We start from the raw sequence: 22,265 nt of genomic DNA on the forward strand, positions 1-22,265 counted from the left end.
AATCGGGGAAGGGTAATCACAACAAAAAACGACCAACCATAAATAAAGCTAAAGCTAATGTGCACATAGGAGGTTTTATTGGAAATGAGTGTATCTTGGTACCCGCTTCATGTAAAGATCACATCATTTAATTATTCGTAGATACAGGCTCCCCAGCGAACTTACTAACACAGGAGGAATTAGGGAGGATTTTTAGAAATAAGGAGAAAGTAACTTTCTTGGAGGTATCTGATTTAGACTTATACGCAGTAGATGGCAAACAAATAACCGTAAAGGGCATGATACAGTTAGACATAGTTTTACAGAGACTACAAGACCGATATTTGCTATTTTCTATATAGCAGAAAATTTAGCAATAAGAGCTAACAGGTTACTAGGTTTGAGAACACTGAGGACAGAAATTATAATTTTACTCCCACACATGAATGGGATAGATTAAAATAATGAATTCATAGAGGAATTACCATCAGAACTGTCACCCATCAATAGTAGAAAATCAAAAGGAGTTAGAACTATCAAATGACTAAACAAAAATACTCAATCGGACCTGGGTACACATACACTCACATCATCCCTGCTAGCCCCCCCGCTGTCCTCTCTGCCTTGAGACAGAAGTGATAGTCAAGCAGCAAAACTAATTCCTGTCCATCTCACCAATGATGTACTGTAGTTATTCCGCCTAACTCATATACTGTATGAAAGTCACCATAAAGAATAAATTGAAGAACAGTACTGTTTTTGTCTTAGAAGAATTATGTAGAGTGAAAGGACTCTTGGTGGAAAATGGGTTATGTCAGGTGAATAACGATGGGGAAACTCATGTGTTCCTAATTAAACAGATGAATGGGGAAGTACAGATGAAAAAGGGGACTTCTCAAGACAGCTTTGAGACATGTCCTGCCCCTATAAAGGAAATACTCATAGCTGGAACTTCAAGATCAAATCTATGGACAGAGAATGCATAAAAGAGAATTTGATTCACTCAGGACAATATGATGAAGAAAATGATCTAGATTTATTACGGAAACATCGACAAACTGTAGCATTACCTGGAGAACAATTAGGGTGTACTAACCCGATTAAGCACAAGATTAACATGCAAACGGACAAAAATAATATATCAGACTTGTAACTGATTATATCGTAGTCGTAGTGGAGCTGTAGTGGAAAGCGATTTAATTTGTAGGAGATAAACTCAGTTTACTTGTAGTCGATGACAAGAGGAAGATAAAGATTAGTCCTGGGGTTTGTAGTTTGTAGTTCATTTCTTCAAGGGGATATCTCAAAATTTACACTAAGCTAACTTCGTGAGCCTGACTCCCTTTTTTTTTTTTACCCCACCGTGCTTTTCTCTGTCGAATCTAGACCCCCTTCTCCCTCTTTCTCCTGATTCCTTCTCGCTTCTGTCTCCCTTATTCTCTCTCATATAGGAGAGCTTCTGTCACGCGTACTACACGATTGAGTGGAATTTTCTCGATTCTGGGGGGCTGTATATGGCATACTGTGCTGATTGGCATTCCTCGCTGATAGAGAGTGCGAACGTCCCTTCCTTAACCCCCTCTCGTTCGGCAGATGTCGCGAGCGATCCCCACAGCCAACCTGAGCCAGGCGTTCCCGACAGAAATCGGCAAAATCATCTATCTTTAAACCTTCATATCTCTGTTAATACTTAACCAATTGCAACAAATTAGGTTTCATATTACTCATCAATCCTTCGACTTCAAGTTGATGGCATTAGATGGTCCGTGAAATGCACATAGGGAGAGTCAGTGAATGGGGAATTAGGGCAATTTTTGGTGTTTTTTTGCCGGTGTCCGTATGCGTGGCGGAGGTTCGGTGACACAACAAAGGCTTACACTAGCCCACCACACTGACACTTCCAGGACACCAAAATACACTACAAACACCGTTTCCGTGAATATTTTTCCATAATCGGTCATACTGGGTGAATGAAGGCCGGACACAGTAGCAACGACCTTCAACTCATGTTGCTCGTCTTCCTCGTTACAGACAGAGAGACACTCTCTCTCTCTCTCTCTCTCTCTCTCTCTCTCTCTCACACACACACACACACACACACACACACACACACACACACACACACACACGGAAATGTATGGAAATGTATGTTTGGCTAGGATTGCTGCTCGATTCTGGCATTGGTGATCGAGTAGAAGTCTGGGTATTGCAACTCCTAGAAATAATACTATTACTACTAGAAGTACACGTACTACTACCACTACCACAACTACTACTATTAAAACTACCACAACTACTACTATTACTACCACACCTACAACACATACTACCACTACTACAACTACCACTACAAGTACTACTGGAAAAAAATAAATAAATAAATAAATAAAAAATGTGAACCAAGTACCGGTAGTCATTTACGTACTGCCCACAAATGGAAATACCACTGTGACTTTCTCTTTCCTTTGAGATATTATTTTTTATCATTAATATGTATAAACAAATTATTTTCAAATAAAATAAGGCTGCGAGTTTATCATGAAACATACTTTCCGCCTCCATTATTCACATAAATATATGCAGTGCAGTGAAATCATATTTTCTATTTCAACAAAAAACAACATACCGGTATGTACAAAACTAACTTATTCATAATACCCATACTCCTACCACTCGGTCTTTGCATGGAAATCAAAGAAACAGTCGGTACACAGTGCAGCCTCACAATCAGCACACCACCACTTCGTCATACGGCGTTGCTGTGGTTGGCGCAATGATTTGGCGCAAACATTGCATCACTGGAAGGTTTCTTTGCCTGCAGGTGTGCGAGGTAATATTTCCATGCAGGCGTGCGAGGTAATATTTCTATGAAATGCCTGCTGAGGTAGTTCCTGCACTGCAGGTGGTCAGGCAGTTGCTGCACACTGTGCCTACGTTTCATGGAAGGATTAACCTGTCCATACCTCTCCAAAAGGCCGTAAATTACATCCTTCTCGAACTGTCTGAGGGATGTGCTGGTCTGTGTTACATCCTTGTACAGAAAAAAGGCATTCAGTACACAGATGTCCAGTACATGTAGGAATGCCTTCTTATACCACATACAACACCTCCTCAGACAGCCGGTTGTGCCGATCGGCATATCTGATTTGCTGACGAGTCGCATATTCACGTTATAGTCCAGAACAGCATCAGGCTTGAAGACTGGCTGCCTCGTTCATCTGTCGACCTTGCCTGTGTCAGTCAACTTACCTTCGTGGACCGTGAAGAGGACATTCACCTTTCTCTTATCATGCCCGTGAATTGCCAGGATTTTACCTGATTGCAAGGACCTGCACTCCTCCTTCACAGTGCCTTTGGGAAAGGATGGCCAATGTTTCCTCTTTGCACGGACAGTGCCACACGATCCAATCTGGTGTTCTTGCAGGTACTTTGCAAGACTTGGTGCCGTGTAATAATTATCAGTTTAAAAGATGTGGTTGCCACCGAAGTACCTGTCCATTAGTTTCTTGACCACAGAGCCAAAGAAACCATGGGGATCGTCCTTCAACAACATCGCATCACTCACTGTATACACAATGAAATCAAGGACGTACCCAGTCTTGCAATCACACAAGACAATGAACTTTATTCCGAACGATGTCTCTTTGATGGAATGTACTGAATGATGGCAAGACGTCCTCTGAGCAAAACAAGCGACTCATCGATAACAACCTTCTGAAATGGCCTGAAAAATTATCGAAATTTTTCCTTCATCATCTCCAGAATCGAGCGAATTTTCCACAGCCTATCATTCGGATGTGGGCCCATATTCATGGAAAAATGTAAGTACCTCAGGATGTCAAGATATCGGTCACGTGGCATATACTTACCAAATACTGGCGTTGCAGCAATATCATCCACGAGCAAGTAATCGTGTATGTTATGTTTTCTATCATGAGGCATCAACATTGTCCATGCTAGCCAAACATACATTTCGCTAACACTCGTTGCAGTCCATTCCTTCATTTTCGCACTCTCTCTCACGTGCGAGGTTTCAGCCCAATTGCAACAGAAATCCCTGAAACAGCTCTCTTCTTTCACAATGAACTCCATTACTGCTGTTGTGAATAAAGCAAGGAAGAAGTCCACTGCAGAAGAAGCTCTGTTGCAGGGAAATTCTGGCTGCACACCTGCGTTTGTCATCAAACACAGGTACTTCAGGCTGAAACCCCGTCCCTTCCTCCCACAAAAAGTTTTCTAACCTACCTGTCTGTGGCTCCTATCATGTCTGCCGTGCACGTGACCTGCCCCGTGCCCTGCCCCGTGCCCTGCCAAAGCCCCTAGCATGGCGTCTTGGTGGCAATTCCGCCGACTCACTACTAGATGAGGCAGGTGATGATGCTGGTGATGGTGATCCTGGTGGTGATGGTGTTGGTGAAAGGCGTCGGCGGGCACGAGCCTGCCGGCATGCACCAGCACCAACATAACCAGATGGGCCAGGTTGTGGTGAAGTGGCAAGTGGTGAGGCAGGTCGGCGTGGCGCACCACGTGGTGATGCAGGCTGGCGTGGTGAGGCCTGTAATGATGCAGGCCTGCGTGGTGAGGCACGTGGTGAGGCAGGTCGGCGTGGTAAGGTACGTGGTGAGGCCTGAAGTAAGGCAGGTCGGCGTGGTGAGGCAGGTCGGCATGGTGACGCACGTGATAAGACCTGGAGTGATGCAGGTCTGCGTTGTGATGCACGTGGTGATGCATAAAGTGATGCAGGCTGTGTTGGTGAACGTGGTGGTGATGGTGTATGGGTGGAAAATTCCACCCTACGCCGCTCTCGTGCCTGGCGGCTCAGCTTGCGACATTTTCTCCCGCCAGCCTCCTAGCTTCCTTCGCTCTCTACCTCCCCCGCCACTTTCTCCACTGTGCGTATATCACCCTCTGCAGGATCATCAACTACATCTGATCCTTCATCACCAGAAAAGGCTGATGATCTTGCAGACAGAAAGCATCACTGCACAGTGGAGAATTCACGGTCACTCTCCTCCTCTGACGCGTATTTTTGCATACTCAGCATGCCTAAATCTGGTTCTTCAGAGGAGGAGTCACTTTCCCCACTCACAGTCGGCGATAATGGTACATCTAACTCCCTCCCTATTGCACTATCATTTAGGCCCTTCCTCCGAGGGCCTTTGCACTTCATAGAAGCGGAAGTCGGAGGGTGCGGGTGAGCGGCCAAGGGTCAGGACACAGGAATATCTTTGTGCGTAGGCCTATCCATCACGGAGGTACGCAGGCAACTGGAGCGTGACTGACTGACTGGGATGCGTGTGGGGGGTTGTTAGCGGGTGCGGATGGTGAAAATAATCAGCTGAGTATTTAAACAATGGTGCGAATTACTAGATCATGTACAGTGAGCAACAGTAGTCGTGTCGCGGTTTTGTCCGAAGATTAAATGTAACTCGTGAAACATTATGAACCGTCCGTATGACAGACAGCGGAATGTACCAGACGCTTAGCCCGTTAGCTTATGTTTTCACCAAATTTCACGACACAAATATTGTTGCTTACTGTACATGTCCCCCGGACAGCCCTGGGAGGACATGTGTACATGTCACCTGGATGGGATGGGTTAAGGCCCTAGCCATAACTCTGACTTAATTTCTAGAATACCTATGTATATTAGCAACTGTTATGTATTGTATTGCAATACTGTAGAGTCCTGACAACAGCAGACCACCACCGAAGGAGTTAGTGTCAACACAGTCTTCATAAACAACTTACAAGTTATTGTAAACCCCTGAATCAGGTGGCATAGTGACTGATTAATTTTTGCTCTCTCCAGACGATATTATTTAATTTTGGATACAATTTGCGAACTTAAGGTGTTAGATTAAATCCTTCATAACCCCTTTCAGTGCGAGGGGTGTTGCTTAGGCTGAATAAAATCGTCTGAAGGTTGCAAGAATAATGAGGAAAATGATGTAAGTGGCCTCAGTGAAGAAGAAGGTGTGTCATCTGAGGAAAATTCACTAGAAAGAAAGAAGTTTGGAAGCCTCCTGAAAATGTGAGAAAAAAAACCTTGGTGCATCATAGCCACCTCCTCCCTCTCTGTGCCCCCGCCGCCAGTCGCCTTCCTGCTTCTCTTCTCCCCCTCCCCCTTTATCCCCCTCTACCTTTCCCCACTCCCTTTTTCACCTTCCCCATATTATCCTTCAAACCTTTCTCATGTTTTCCTATTTTTCACTCCCTTCGCCTAAGCTCCCCATTCCAATCCTTCCCCTTCTGCTTCCTCTCCCCCCCCCCTTCCAACTGCCTTCCTCTCCTTTCCCTTTTATCACTCTCCTCTCTTCCCCTCCTCTTTCCATCCATAACTCTCCCTTCCCCTTTCCCTTCCCGTTCCACTTCTCAACTCTCTATTTATCCCCTTGATTAATTTCACTGACTCCTTTCTCACTTTCCCTCAAAGCCACTTCCCTCCTCTTTCTCTCACACCGCATACATACTGTTTTCCAAACCCTCCATCCCTCTACAGATCTGTGCACAGGTTAAGCAGTGTTTATGGTTATCCCTCCTCTTCTCTGATGTGCTGGGTGAGTCAGAGCAACGAATTGCAAGGTGTGTACACTTGTGCCATACAGCCTCAGGTGTATGTAAAAGGTGTATGCTTAAGTATTTATCGCATTGGTTTTTCTTGTTGCTTTTGTTCCTGTTATAATGTGAAAGATATGATTGAAACCTTTACTATCTACACCTTAAAAGCCTGAATTGGTCACCCATAGGGCAGATTTTAGGGATACGCCTTCCTGGCATGATCCGGAGTGATCTCTATACAGGAATAAAACTGACGGAGCCTAGAAGAACCTGAGAGATCTCTTGTCGGAACTAAATCATGAATAGTATCTCCAAAAAACATTTGTGCGATAGGACAGTTGTTTGGTACACGCTTTCTGACATTACACAAATCAGTCTCTGCTGACCTAGGTCGACTCCATGGACGAGAAATAATGTGAGAGGACTAAACTGACAGAAACAGATTTTGACCAATGGCACTAAGCTGACACGAACTGACCTCACTGGGCATGATGGAACCTTTAGTGATAATAATGATCATGACTGGATCTAACTGGACCTAATGAACGTAGATGACCCTGAGCGGCCCTGGAAGATCCTGACCTGATTTGTAAATAAATCTGAACGGCTTTTTTTGCTCTGACTAAACTGGGCTGGACGTGAAGGGTCTGCATGGATTTGAAGTGATCTAAATGAACCCAGTTGCATTTGCATGGAAGTAACTAGACTTTAATGGCTCCCAGCTAACTTGCACTGATCTTTTTTTTTTTTTTTTTTTTTTATGCGGGGAAGAAGCAACCAAAGGCCGCAAGCCCGCAACTGTTGTTCCTTCCAAGTGAAAAACAAAATACAAGAGACAACCAAATTCAAGATCCGATCATTTCGAGATGCCTGGACACACTGCATTTGAAAGACTGGAGATCATAGGAACCAGGAAATACAGACAGAGGGAGACAGTTCCAGAGTTGACCTGTTGTATAAAAGAAGGACTGGGAGTAACGGTTAACTCTTGCATTAAAGAGTTGGACAGAAAAGGGATGAGAGTTTGCTGCTAGACGGGTGCTAGGCGCCCGTCGTAAGGTGGAGGAATGCATGCAGACAGTTCACAGGAGCAGTGACCATTGAACTAGCGAGAGAAAAGAGATAAAGCTGCAACAGTGCACAAAGAGACAGAGGTTGAAGGGAGTCATTAAGAGGAGGAGAGTTAATGAGACGAAAAGCCTTTGACTTCACCCTATTGAGAAGAGCTTTATGTGGGAAGCCTCCCCACACATGAGAGTTGTACTCCACACAGGGGCGGATAAAACCCCTGTATAGAGTCAACAATTGTGCAGGGATAAAGATGGAATGGAGTCGGCTTAGCACACCTAATCTCTTGGAAGCAGATTTTACAAGAGATGTAATATGATTTTTCCAAGATAAATCCCGAGTAAATGAAACCCTAAGCATGTTTAAGAATGATGCAGGATTAAGCTGAATATTATTAAACATTAATGGGTATACCTGTGGAAGATTTTGTTGGGTTGACTGGTGTAGAAACTGAGTTTCTGGTGCATTAAAAACAATGAGATTATTTTTACCCCAGTCAGAGATACGAACCAACTCAGCCATTAGGTATGCCATAGCCTCATCCCTTGTTTGTTGAAGTAACTGTTGAGATGGACGTTGCAGGAACCGAATGGAAAGGTAAAGGGTGGAGTCATCAGGATAAGAGTGGATAGGGTTAGATGTACAGCTTAGAAGGTCATTGATGAATAAAAGGAAGAGAGTTGGTGATAGGACAGAGCCCAGAGGAACACTGTCGCAAACTACCCAATCACCAAGTGGACAGGGTGCACGGCCTGAGTAAAACCACGATAGAATGATAATTGAGTGTACGACAAGACCATATTGTACTACTTAGATCTGGAGTTACTTTAGCATATGAACATTTAAGGAGAGTCAAAACACCATGTACAAAATTAACATAATCTATTAAACTACCTTAACTTACAACCAATAGTGGGAAAACAAAACACAAAACATCACCCTGCCTACTGGACAAGAGCATAAACTTGCTAAAGTCCATCCTACATCCCTAACCAAGGACATACACAAACCTTAAACCTGGACGACCCAGAGCTAGCCGGCGTCACTGACATGGAAACAGAGAGAGAGAGAGCTTTGAGCCTCTGCGCCTGGGCTTATATGCAGGCCTACCACAACTTCATTGGGTCGCCAGTTCGTTAATTTAGTAACACCTTAACTAGCTAGTTATACACGTGGCGCGAAGGGGAACAATTAACTACACAAAATAGGCGTCCACGTGACACCTCCCCCCAAAAAAAAGAACTTTTTACCAAGCCGGAAAAAGTTACTCTAACATGTACAAACATTAGAGGTACAAAAGTAGATTTACTTCAATATTACAAAAATTCCTTAAACCTAAAAACATAGAACGGGTAAATAACATGGTAAATCATAGGGAACCTACACTCTGTTCACACTCTTGACAATGCATGTGCAAAGGTATTGTCCTTGCCACGAATATGCTGCAGTTTTCTATTATACAGTTGCAAGGCTAGAGCCCATCTCAGCACTCGAGCATTCTTAAACTTGAACTTTTCAATAAACACAAGGGGGTTGTGGTCTGTGAACACCGTGATGGGGAATGTGCTACTAGACAGAAATACTTCAAATTTTTCTATTGCCATGACAATTCCAAGAGCCTCCTTTTCAACGGTGGCATAAGGCTTTTGATAAACCTTAAACTTTTGGGAAAAGTAGCATACGGGATGTAACACTTCACAATATTCTTGCAAGAGCACTGCCCCCACCCCTGCATCACTTGCATCGACTCTAATGATGAAGGGCCGATGTGGGTCTGGGGTTCGGAGCACAGGAGCACAAGCCAGCAGGGCCTTCAAACCCTCAAATGCCCGCTGACATTCATTTGTCCAATGGAACGTCTTCTTGGAGCTAAGTTGATCCGTAAGGGGAGCAGCGACCTGGGCAAAGTTCCTGCAGAAACGACAATAGTAACCCACCATCCCAAGGAACCTCATGGAACACTTTCGGTCAGCTGGTGGTGGGTATTGTAAATGGCATCCACCTTTGCATCAACAGGGGCTAGCTGGCCCTGCCCGACCACATTCCCCAGGAACACGACGTGGGCGTGCCCAAACTCACTCTTGGCGAGGTTCACTGTGAGATTGGCCTCCTCCAGGACATCAAAGAGCTTTCGCAGCCTCTCAAGGTGTTCCTCCCAATTGTCACTCCAGACAACTAAGTCATCTAGGTACACACGGATGCCAGGCAACTCTGCAATCAAATTGTTCATTAGTCTTTGGAATGTGGCCGGGGCATTCCACATGCCAAAGGGAAGAACTAGAAATTCCCAAAGGCCGCTTGGAGTGACAAAGGCAGAGATTGACTTGGCTTGTTCTGTCAAGGGCACTTGGTAATACCCTTGGAGGAGATCAAGCTTAGTGACGTAGCGGGCCGCTCCTAGGTCATCAATAATGTCATCCATTCTGGGTAGTGGAAAGGAGTCGGGCAAGGTAACAGCATTGACCTTCCTATAATCTACACAAAGGCGGTAACTTCCTCCAGCCTTGGGGACTAATACTACAGGTGAAGCCCAGGGACTCATACTTGGACGGATCAAACCTTGCTCTTTTAGCCTCTGCACCTCGGACTGCAGGAATTCCCTCTTCTCGGCACTGAGATGGTATGGAGCTTGTCGGATCGGAGGGGCTCCTTGAACATCCGCATCATGGGGCAGCAGGGTACAGAGCCGAGGGGTGTCACCAAAGAGGTCTGGATGCTCCTGTAGAAGACAGTCAATATCGCCTGCCTGGGTGGGGGGCAGATGCTCTAATTTACTCATAAGATTTGTTAGAATTTCACGATTTGACAGCTTACTGCCTACGAATGGTGTAGGGTCATTTTCCTCTGACTTTTCCACTACTCTAGTTCCTGTCAAGGTGACCTGTTCCACTTCCCTTCCTTGTGATTGATCACGAGAGTGATACATTTTCAACAAATTGGCATGGACACTTCACCTTTTCTTCCGCCTCTCTGGCGTAGCAATAATATAATTAAGGTCTCCAACCCGCTTGAAAACATGATACGGCCCAGAGTACCGAGACTGAAGCGGCTGCTTTGGTACTGGTAGCAGAGCTAAAACTTGATCACCAACATGAAAAATGCGGGATTGTGCCTTGTGAATTTTGTCATAATTGTCTTTCTTTCGTACTTGAGCATGACTGAGATTAGAATGGGCAAACTTTAATGCACACTGCAAGTTGGAGCGGAACTGAGTTACATATGCAGCAATCGGTACAGTACTCTTGTCATTTAACCAGCATTCTTTCAAGACTTTGAGAGGACCACGGACCTGGTGTCCATAAATGAGTTGGAACGGGGTGAAGCCTAGACTCTCATTTACACTATCTCTAATTGAAAACAATAAAAGATCAATAGCCTCATCCCAATCCTGACCCGTTACCAAACAATAAGTACGTATCATAGTCTTAATGGTAGAATGGAAATGTTCCAGGGCTCCTTGACTCTGGGGATGGTAAGCGGTTGACTTACACTGACGGACTCCCAGGGCCCTCATCACTTGCTGAAACAGCCTGGACGTGAAGTTAGACCCTTGGTCGGACTGCACGATGGCAGGTAACCCAATCTGTGTGAAGAACTTGATCAGGGCCCTGACAACATTCTTACTTGTGATACTACGGAGAGGTATGGCCTCAGGGTAACGAGTGGCAACATCCATTATGGTTAATAAATACTGATTCCCGCATTTGCTCCTTGGGAGAGGGCCCACACAATCAACAATTACCTTACTAAAGGGCTCTTCCATGACAGGAATGGGCTGAAGGGGTGCAGGATTGACTTCAGTGCCTGGTTTGCCACTAATCTGACACACATGACAGGTACGGCAATAGGTACTAACATCTTTCATCAACTTTGGCCAGTAAAAATGAGACAAAATCTTGTGGTAAGTCTTACGGACTCCCAGGTGTCCACCCACCCCATCATGTGCCACCTTCAATATCTCAATATGTAGAGATTTTGGGACGACGATCTGATGGACTGTCTCCCACGTGTGACTGGCAGGAGCCTTAGGTAGTCTGAATTTACGTATCAACACCCCCAAATTGAGATAAAAACAGAGTGGAACCTCATCTATTTCATTACCTTCAGTAAGCTGTGCAAGAAACAACTTACATTCGAGGTCACTAGACTGTTCTTGAATTAATCTCTCCCTTGTGATAGGGGTGCTACCAAAGTCAAGGAGACCAGAACTAGACTTACTGAGTGTATCATCAAACAATTCCGCAAGGGAAACATCTCCCTCGGGTGTGTTTTCCTCTGGCTCTACAGCAGGGGTATGTGCATCCAACAACCTCTGCCTCTGACTACGAGTAACAGCACAAGTTGGGAAGAGATTAGGATGCTTCAGCTCTAGGTCAGTAGTGTTGTTGATATCAACAGGTTTGTCTGAAACGATAGGGTTAGCAGTAACCTGGGAACCAGCTAAATCATTGCCAATTAATACTGAAATGTTCCTAACGGGGAGGTGATCTACTACAGCTAGTGTTACTGGGACTGTGACAAACACAGACCGAAGATACACTGAGCAATGGGGATATCTAGCCTCTCCTGGCAGACCAGACACTAGTACAGTCTCACCTGTATAACAGTCAAAATTGGGAACATCTTCCTTTAAAATGAAAGATAGATCAGATCCAGTGTCACGCAACACAACAACAGGAGCCAAGAATCTACTGGACTCATGTTTTGATACTACATCTCTTGAGCCGAATGGTTTAAATGATGGGGGTACTTCAAGGGAATCACCTGAATGTTCACATGGCCCCGAAACAAGTAAATCACTAACCTGTGGGTCACTCACCTCCACTGGTTGGGTGAGTGCATTGGCATGGAGAACTGCATTGCCCTGGGTGGGGCTGTACTTACTGGCCAACTTCCTACAGTCTTTTATGATGTGGCCAGGCTTCTTACAGTACCTACAGAAGAGAGACCTCCTCACATCTTGGTTAGTAACTCCACGAGTCTCCTCACCAGCGCACTCACCAGTGGGATCAAGCTTAAAGGAAGGTCCCTGGGACTCCGTCAGCTTCTTATTCAGGGGTCATTCGCTCTGTGAAGTGCTGGCTGGCTTATGCTCAGGAGCAGTCAACTTGTACTTGTGGAAGGGATCACTATTAGTTAGGGAGAAATGATCGGCAGCAATGCCAGCCTCAGGTAACGTACATAACCCTTTTTCCTCCACATGTGACCTTACTCTAGCTGGGAGGCAAGATTTCACTTCCTCCAGCACAAACAACTCCAGCAAGCCCTCAACTGTCAAACTAGTCAACTCGCCCTCAACCCATTTTTTACAAAGTCGTTGTTTGCGGCGGATAAATTCTACATAAGTCTGTCCCTCTCTCTTACGGCAACGGCGGAACTGTTGCCGATAAGCTTCGGGCACTTTCTTGTATGCATGCAATACAGTTTTTTTTACAAAATAATAATCTTCAATTTGAGTGGCATCCAGTGCGGTAAACACTTCCTGAGCTCTACCAGTAAATGAGCTATGTATTAGCAACACCCACTTATCCTGGGGCCAAGAGTGGAGCTCAGCCGACTTCTCAAAATGGGTGAAAAAATCTTCTGGATCCTCCTCATTAAATTTAGGAACAAACTTTAATGCTGCAGCAATTTTGAAGGAATCTGGCTCACACTCAGGCGATGTGGGACTACGAGAGAGACGGATTCTATCATTGTCCGCTTTCATCCTCTCAACCTCAAGCCTTTTTTTCCTCCAACTCAATTTTCCTCAAAGCCATCAAATCACTAGGATGTTCCAACATGTTCACTTCTTCCACACTGAAAATTTCCTCCCTCACCATGTGTGCAAGTACTAACTACTTTATATCATCTTTCTTCAACCTAGGACGAAGCTCAAGCTTATAATAAGCTACCAGCGCTTCCCACTGAACCTTGGTTAACCTAGAAAGGGCAGTCACTGTAGGATTAGAAACAAAATCTTCCAACACAAACATGATGGCGGCGAGAAGGGAAGGACAACGAAAATAAGCTAGCTAGCTAGATAGTGTAATCACTCAAATATCAGTAAACCATTTCACCTAGTGGGACAATAAACCTTCCACCACACACGGGAACATAGTGCGCGCACACACACACACACACACACTACAAAAATTACGTGGGGAGTACAATGTCACCAGTAAAGTGGGAGTACTAATCTCTGCTGTACGTGGGTACGTAATAATCTCCTAATAGATCCAAGTAAAACAACTGGTATAGTAAATATAGCGATAGTGGTGTGTATGGAGCTAAGACAACAAAACACTCCACAAAACACTATACACCACACTATCAAATAATACAGATCATACAATATACATGACCCATATGCCCAAACAGAGTAGAACAAACAAGAGTTGTAAAGCAACAACACTCTAGGAACAGTTTTGAAAACGGAACACAGCTCTTGAATGAGGTAACTGAGCAGGAATTAGCTACACGCGTATACACTAGTGCACACAATCAGGACTACCAGGGAGAACACTTGTTTCATAAAGCAAACTCAAATATGAGGGAAACAGTTGTTGCTAAAGGCTGAATTGCAATGCACACAGGAACGTGTAATGTAGCTAAATATACAGGCTAGTATACATATTCAATCCCGGTCAGGCCCCCATTTGTCGCAAACTACCCAATCACCAAGTGGACAGGGTGCACGGCCTGAGTAAAACCACGATAGAATGATAATTGAGTGTACGACAAGACCGTATTGTACTACTTAGATCTGGAGTTACTTTAGCATATGAACATTTAAGGAGAGTCAAAACACCATGTACAAAATTAACATAATCTATTAAACTACCTTAACTTACAACCAATAGTGGGAAAACAAAACACAAAACATCACCCCACCTACTGGACAAGAGCATAAACTTGCTAAAGTCCATCCTACATCCCTAACCAAGGACATACACAAACCTTAAACCTGGACGACCCAGAGCTAGCCGGCGTCACTGACATGGAAACAGAGAGAGATAGAGCTTCGAGCTTTTTTTTTTTTTTTTTTTTTTATCGACCATTGAGGCCGGAGCCCCTGGTCATTAAGGCAAAATATATACATGTATATACTGTACATTTACACATATATACATATATATATATATATATATATATGAACATATATATATACATACATACATACATACACACATCCATGCATATGAACATACACACTTTCATGCACACGTACATATATATATAATAATTTTTATTTTATTATTTTTTGTAATTTTATTTTTATTATTTTTTTAATTTTTTTATATTTTTTAACCTTATATTACTTATAAACTAAAATGCCTAATGCAAAGACCCTAGAACTAATCACCTAACAGACAAATCGCTAACCTATACTAAATCCTAAGAGACAAATAACTAGACCTACACTAATGGAAAAAAAAAAAAAAAAAAAAAAACTCGACCAAGAGATCACCATCGACTGCAGATATGTAATGCCTTTCTACATTACATACCTGCACTCATCACCTGGTGACTGTCAGTCGAGGCACAACGTAATATAGGAGACATCAATAAATGAAAGGGAACCAGACGAGTCAGGAACAAATTTTCCATATACGTCAGCTGTCGGCCCTAATTAGAATAACTTAAGCAAGATGGTACAATGTATTTACATAATTTGTACAAAAAGTGAAGAACCTCGGCCAGCAGACCACCATCGACTGCAAGTGCCCAATACCTTTCTATATTGCACACTTGCACTCATCAGCTGGTGACTGTCAGGCGAGGAACTTGGCTTAATGTAGGGGACATCTATATTAGAAATAGATCAGTGGGAGGAGGAACTATTTCAAATATGTCAACTGTCAACCCTAATTAATAGTACAATATATACATATTTACCATTGATAAAAACCATAACCACACAGTAAAAAAGTCACATCACTCTGATCAGTCCGGTCTCTCTCAAGAAAGCCATCAATTTATCAGTCATAACAATGTCCCCATCACCCAGGATGGTGGAAAGGGTGAAGGGGACGTCTGCTGCGCCGCAGTAATTTATAAGTGAAGCACGTTCACGAATAAATCGCCGACAGCGCAGGATGATATGACTGATAGATAACACCGCATCACAGATGTCACAGTGCGGTGGGAAGCGTCTTTCCATATAAGGTTTCATATGTGTTAAAACGGTGGCATTAAGCCGTAATCATGCCAACACTTTTTCTTCCAGGCGACTGGGGCAGTTGGCGGTGTCCCAGTCGCCCAGGTACGGCTTACAGGTTGGAATATTTAGTCTGGTCCACTGACCTTGCCACAGAAGATTTATTGATTTCTTTCCGAGAGAGAGACTCGACCGTAGATCACAAGGAACGTCCCAGGTCTCCTCGAGCTCTACGGCCGACTTTGCAAGTAAGTCAGCCTGCTCATTACCGTAGATACGACAATGACCAGGCACCCAGATCAGCGTGAATGACTTGTTGCATGAATGCAACTTATTAACGATGCGGCCCTGGATCTCGTGAGAGTTCGTAGTACAAGATGCAATTGCCTGAAGGGCTGATTTTGAATCTGAAAATATGACAAATGAGTCATGCCTAGAATTGAGAGCATAGTCTATGGCTTTGTCAATAGCAAAAAGTTCTGAGGTAAACACAGATGTATGAGTCGGCAACCGATACCTGAGGGCACATTCAGTCGGCCACACACTTGCACCCACACATTCACTCGACTTGGAGCCGTCAGTGTACAAGTGGTGGGACCCCAAGTGACGAATGATGATGTTACGAAACAAGTGGTGGACCTCCGCCTCTGGCGCCTTGGCCTTTGGTGCTGGGAGCCATGTAACATCAACAGTAAAGGCAGGTGGCTCCCAAGGCGCTATATTTTTTAACACCAACTTGTCACAGTCACTGGGGTCCACATCAAGCTCCTGAGTCAGTAAGTGGAGGCGAACGGCAAGTGGCCGACGCACCCCCCGCAGAAGGTGATGGTATTGACGCAGGGGGGTACAGGCCACATTGCCGATATTACTTTTCCTAAATGTCCTTACACTATAGGACAAGGCCAGGTGGTCACGGCGAATACGGAGGGGAGGCACATTCGCCTCCACTTCCATACGAGCCACACGGGTACACCGGACGGCTCCAAGACACATTCACAAACATTTATTCTGTAGCACATCCAATCCTTTCAGCGTGGCATCAGATGCCGAGCCATACACCTGTGCGCCATAGTCTAGCTTTGATCGAATAAGGGACTTATACACCATTAATAAAGATTTTCTGTCAGCACCCCAGGTAGTACCCACTAGGTACTTGAGGACATTTAATGGTTTATCACAACGAGCAAGCAAAGTATTAACGTGAAGTTTAAAATTCATTCTTCGATCAAAATGTATTCCTAAAAATTTTACAGAATTTTGAAAAGGTACCGCCTGATTATCCAAAGTTAAGCACAAATTAGGTGCGTTATGATTAGTGAAGACTATAGCGGCACACTTACGGACGGAAAACTTAAATCCCCACTGCAAGGCCCATTGGTGGACGGAGTCAAGGGCTGCTTGAATCCGCCCAGCCGAAAATGTGCATTACAGGAAGAGTGCCATATTGCACAATCGTCAGCGTAGAGTGAGAATTTAAGATTCCTCGGGATGGGAGCTGATGACAGAATATCATTGATCATAATACTAAATAAAGTAGGACTAAGCACACTTCCCTGTGGCACCCCGTTTTCCTGGATAAATATATCCGATGTTACGTTACGGGGCAATTTGACAGAGAAAGTTCTGTCCCTTAAGAAATTTGAAATAAAAACAGGCAAATTTCCTCTTAAACCATAAGCATAGAGCTTCATTAGTATACCGTGTCGCCAGGTCATGTCATAGGCTTTATGGATGTCCAAGAACACCCCTATCATGAATTCTTTATTGGCAAATGCCTCTGCAATACAATGCTCCAAATTCATTAAATGATCTAGTGAACTTCTGTATTTACAGAAGCCACATTGTTGATCATTTAACATATTCTTTGACTCTAAAACAAAAAGAAGCCTATTGTTAACCATATGTTCCATGACCTTACATAGACAAGAAGTCAACACAATAGGACGAAATGAAGTGGGATTCATAAGACGACCAGCCTCTTTGGGTATCGGTATGACGTGCGCAAAGTGCCATGAGTTTGGGAACGTTCGAGACGCCCAAATCTCATTGTACAATGCTAACATCTTAATCAGGTTGTCCTGATTAAGATGCTGGATCATACCGTACGTGATGGTGTCTGGTCCAGGGCTTGTGTCGTTACAGGATTTAAGGGCAAGGAGCAGTTCATCTAGCGTAAACTCTTGGTTGTACGGGGAGTCTACGTCTTCTGTGGCAATGTCTAATATCTGTAGCTCAGCTTTGCGTTTATGATGTTGGAAACGCGGGTCATAATTGGCTGAGCTACTTACATGAGAAAAACTCCTGGCGAGGATGTTAGCAACGTCCATGAGCTCGTCATAGGTGGTGTTATTCACCTGCAAGGTGGTGACAGGGAAGTATGGGCGTTTATTATTTAATAATCTTATAGTGGACCAGACTTTATGTAATGGTGTTGTATGAGTCACCGTGGACACAAAGGACCGCCAGGAGTCATGTTTAGCCCTTCTTATTATTCTCCTTGCCTCAGCCCGTGCCTGTTTGTATGCAATAAAATTTTCCTCAGTGGGCTGACTATCAAAAATCCTGTATCTCCTATTGCGTTTTCTTAATGCTTGTCGGCAATCCGGCATCCACCAATGTGCTCTATGCTTCGCATGAACTGTAGAAGTCTTGGGAATAGCAGCCTCAGCTGTGTGTAATATGGAAGTAGTTATATTTTCGACCTTAACATCTATGGTCTCCCCAGATATATCTAAATTGGCGATCTTTGAGAAGGATCCCCAATCTGCTTTCTTATAGTTAAATTTTGGAGGTGGAGGGTCCGAAATGATGTCGCGTGTATAAGAAAGACAGATGGGTAAATGATCACTTCCCAAGGAGTCGTCGTAAGGGTCCCATGAGAGATCTTGATGTATACCAGGGGAGGCCAAAGATAAGTCAATGGCCGAAAAGTTACCAGTACGATCATCTACACGAGTCGCTCTACCATCGTTCAGAAGACAGAGGTTGGACTGTAGTATTAGGTCGGCTACTTGCTCCCCACGACCATCAATCCTCAAGCTACCCCATTGATAGTGATGGGCGTTAAAATCGCCCAACACTAACTTATTCCCAGGGAGATGTTCCACTAGTGAATTTAAAGCATCACTATCAATGGGGCCATGTGGAGGACAGTACAGAGAGCAAATAGACAGATACGTGTTATTAAATTTTACTCTGCATGCGACCGCTTCCAGAGTAGAATTTAGAATCACTTCCGTTTGTGGGTGTGATTTGTGGGTGTAAATGGCAACTCCGTGACCTTCATATCTTCTATACGAGTGGTAGTGTCTGAACTGTGGAGGATCAGGATGATCCTCCAGGCGCGTCTCCTGTAAACAAACAACGTCTGGCCTGTGTAGTGAAAGCAAGATAGCTATATTATGTAACTTATTCCCAATATCTCTACAATTCCACTGTAATACAGTGAAAGCAACGGTTTAAGATTTACGAGGGTGGCCAGTGCTCTTAGTTTTTTTATGCCGCCCACCACCAGGCGAGTGGCTACCGGGAGACCTTTCCCGGTGCTTGCTTGTGGAGATCTCCATATTCTCGTCAATAACAAGGCTCCCAGAATCCACCGAGGAAGAGCTATTCTTTCTCTCCCTCGCTGGAGTAGGAGCAGGAAGGACATGAGGACGTGACTGTTTGGTGAGGATGGTCAAGTTAATTTTATCTGACTTGTCAGGCTTCTGTTTTGGCCGCACTGACTGTGAAGGAGCAGCGGCAGCCTGAGAGTATGAAGTGGCAACAGGGATGTCTGTCAGAGAGTTGGAACGTACAGGAGGCTTAGACTGAGAGGTAGGGCGTGGGGCATGAGGAGCGAATGTTAGGTCAGTCTGTGTCTCCACGGTGCACATCACAGGACGGGACACAACCGCCGATGCATAGGAGATATTTGGTTTGGGAGTTGCATGCAACTCCTTCACCTTCTTCCTAGCATCGTAAAAGGATATGCCCTCAGTTGCCTTCACTGTGCAGACCTCTTTCTCCTCCTTCCACTTGGGACAAACCCGAGAGGAAGTGGGATGAGCGCCCTGGCAGTGAAAGCAACGTTCATTCTCTGATGTACAGTGGTCAGCAGAATGGCCTACAGCCGCGCACTTGCCACATACTAGGTTTGAAGACTGACAAGCCTTTTCGTGGTGTCCATATATCTGACATTTTGCACAACGAAGGGGGTTCGGGATGTATGGTCTGACATTGAAAATTTCGTATCCAACTTTCACATTGGATGGAAGAGATACTTTTCCAAAAGTCAAAACAACTGTTGCGGTCGTCATCCTTATGCCTTCCGAAAATCTTGTAATAAATCTGGCCTCTAATTACATCTTGCTGAGCAAGTTCCTGTACGATTTCTTCCTCTTCCATAAGCACCAGATCCCTGCAGGTGATAACACCCTTCCAGGAATTCATGGAGTGGGGGATCGTCGTCTGGACATCGTAACTGTGGAACTTCCTCAGTTTAAGCAAATCCTTGACCTGAGCTGAATTCATGGTTTTTACGAGGAGGTCTCCACTCACAAGTTTTTTCACTTGTTCCACCTCTCCTGCACACCCATCAATCACCTTCTTGATGATGAAGGGATTGAGGCTGGACAGGGGAGTGGAACCAACTGCATGAATCTGTACAAACTCGGCGTTATGTACATTAATGTCAAGGCGGGTACGTGTCTGGGGCCGTTCAGTCTGGGGGCTGTCCGTCCGTGCAGCAGTCGGGAGTCGGTCAGGACTACCTACCCCCCTGAAGGGGGGGGAGGCAGTAGGGTTGTCCGCCATAGGGACCACTTCCCTCTAACGGGGGAAGTGGGAAGGAGGAGGAAAAACGAACAAGGGACAAACAACAGGGGACCACACACCTATGGCTAAGATTGCCCTCTCAAACCACTCCAGGGAGGCCCGACCATGTTAATTCACACCCCAGAGCGATCAGTGGGGGGGACCCTCTGTGGGCGAGTAAGCAAAGGTAATCTTAGTAAATAGATATAGACACTTACTATATCTCTAGCAAGGGTAGGGAGGAAAATTAGTACTAGCTAATCCTAAGTCACCAGAAGGGTGAAAAAAAAAGCTAATCCCGGTGAGGCAGCCCTGAAAACTAGACGAGAGCCAGAAACACACGTCCGTCCTCTCCGCAACCATCCATCAAAGTCCACTTCGAGCCTCTGCGCCTGGGCTTATATGCAGGCCTACCACAACTTCATTGGGTCGCCAGTTCGTTAATTTAGTAACACCTTAACTAGCTAGTTATACACGTGGCACGAAGGGGAACAATTAACTACACAAAATAGGCGTCCACGTGACAAACACCACTGTTGATAAATCTAGGAGAAGAACGATGGCCGTCTACAACAGCAGCTATAGAATGACCAGAAAGGAAGCTAGAGATGAAGGCACAGATAGAAGGATAGAAATTGTAAGAGGGCAGTTTGGAAATTAAAGATTTATGCCAGACTCGATCAAAAGCCTTAGAGATGTCAAGTGCAATGGCAAAGCTTTCGTCAGAGTCCCGAAAGAAGGATGATCAGGAGTCTGAAAGGTAGGTGAGAAGATCGTCAGTGGAGCATCCCTGACGGAACCCATACTGACGATCAGAAAGAAGGTTGTGACATGAAAGATGCTTTAAAACTTTTCTGTTAAGAATAGACTCGAAAACTTTTGAGATACAGGATGTTAAAGCAATTGGACAATAGTTAGAGGGTTGCGAATAATCACCCTTCTTTGAGACTGGCTGAATGAGAGTAAACTTCCAGCAAAAAGGAAAGGTTCAAGTTGATAGACAAAGGCGAAAGAGCTTGCCTAGGCAGGGTGTAAGCACAGATGCACAGTTCTTGAGAACAACAGGAGGGACTCCATCAGGCCCATATGCCTTATTAGTTTTCAGGCCAGTGATGGCAGAAAATACATCAGCTGGAGAAATTTTAATGTCAGCCATGAGGAAGTCAGAGGGGGGAAGTGATGGAGGAACAGCACCGGAATCGTCTAAGGTGGAATTGGAGGAGAAAGTCTGAGCGAAGAGATCTGCTTTATCAGTAGAAGAAATAGCTACAGAGCCATCAGAGAAGAAAAGAGGATGTAAGGATGATGAGGTAAAGTTGTTAGAAAGGTTTTTGGCAAGGTGCCAGAAGAAGCGGGAAGAATTCGAGTTGGAGAGTTGAGAGCGTTTAGTACAGATGAAATTATTTTTAACAGAGCGAAGAACAAACTTAGCACGATTCTGGGCAGAAACATATAAAAGATGTGATTCAGGGGTGGGTTGGCTCCGGTACCTTTTATAGGCCCTCTCCTTGTTGTGGACAGCATTAGAACAAGTGTGATTAAACCAAGGCTTTCTTGCATTAGTCAGAGGATATGAGAAAGGAATGTATGCTTCCATGCCTGAGAGAATAACCTCTGTAATGCGCAAGGCACACCCAGATGGCTCCTGGCCATGGAAGCAATAATCATTCCAGGGAAAATCAAAGAAGTACTGCCTGAGGGCCTCCCAATCCACAGCTCC

The sequence above is a fragment of the Coenobita brevimanus genome, chromosome 77, assembly GCF_032717465.1.
Source record: "Coenobita brevimanus isolate Jiangsu-jjx chromosome 77, ASM3271746v2, whole genome shotgun sequence".
NCBI lineage: Eukaryota > Metazoa > Arthropoda > Malacostraca > Decapoda > Coenobitidae > Coenobita > Coenobita brevimanus.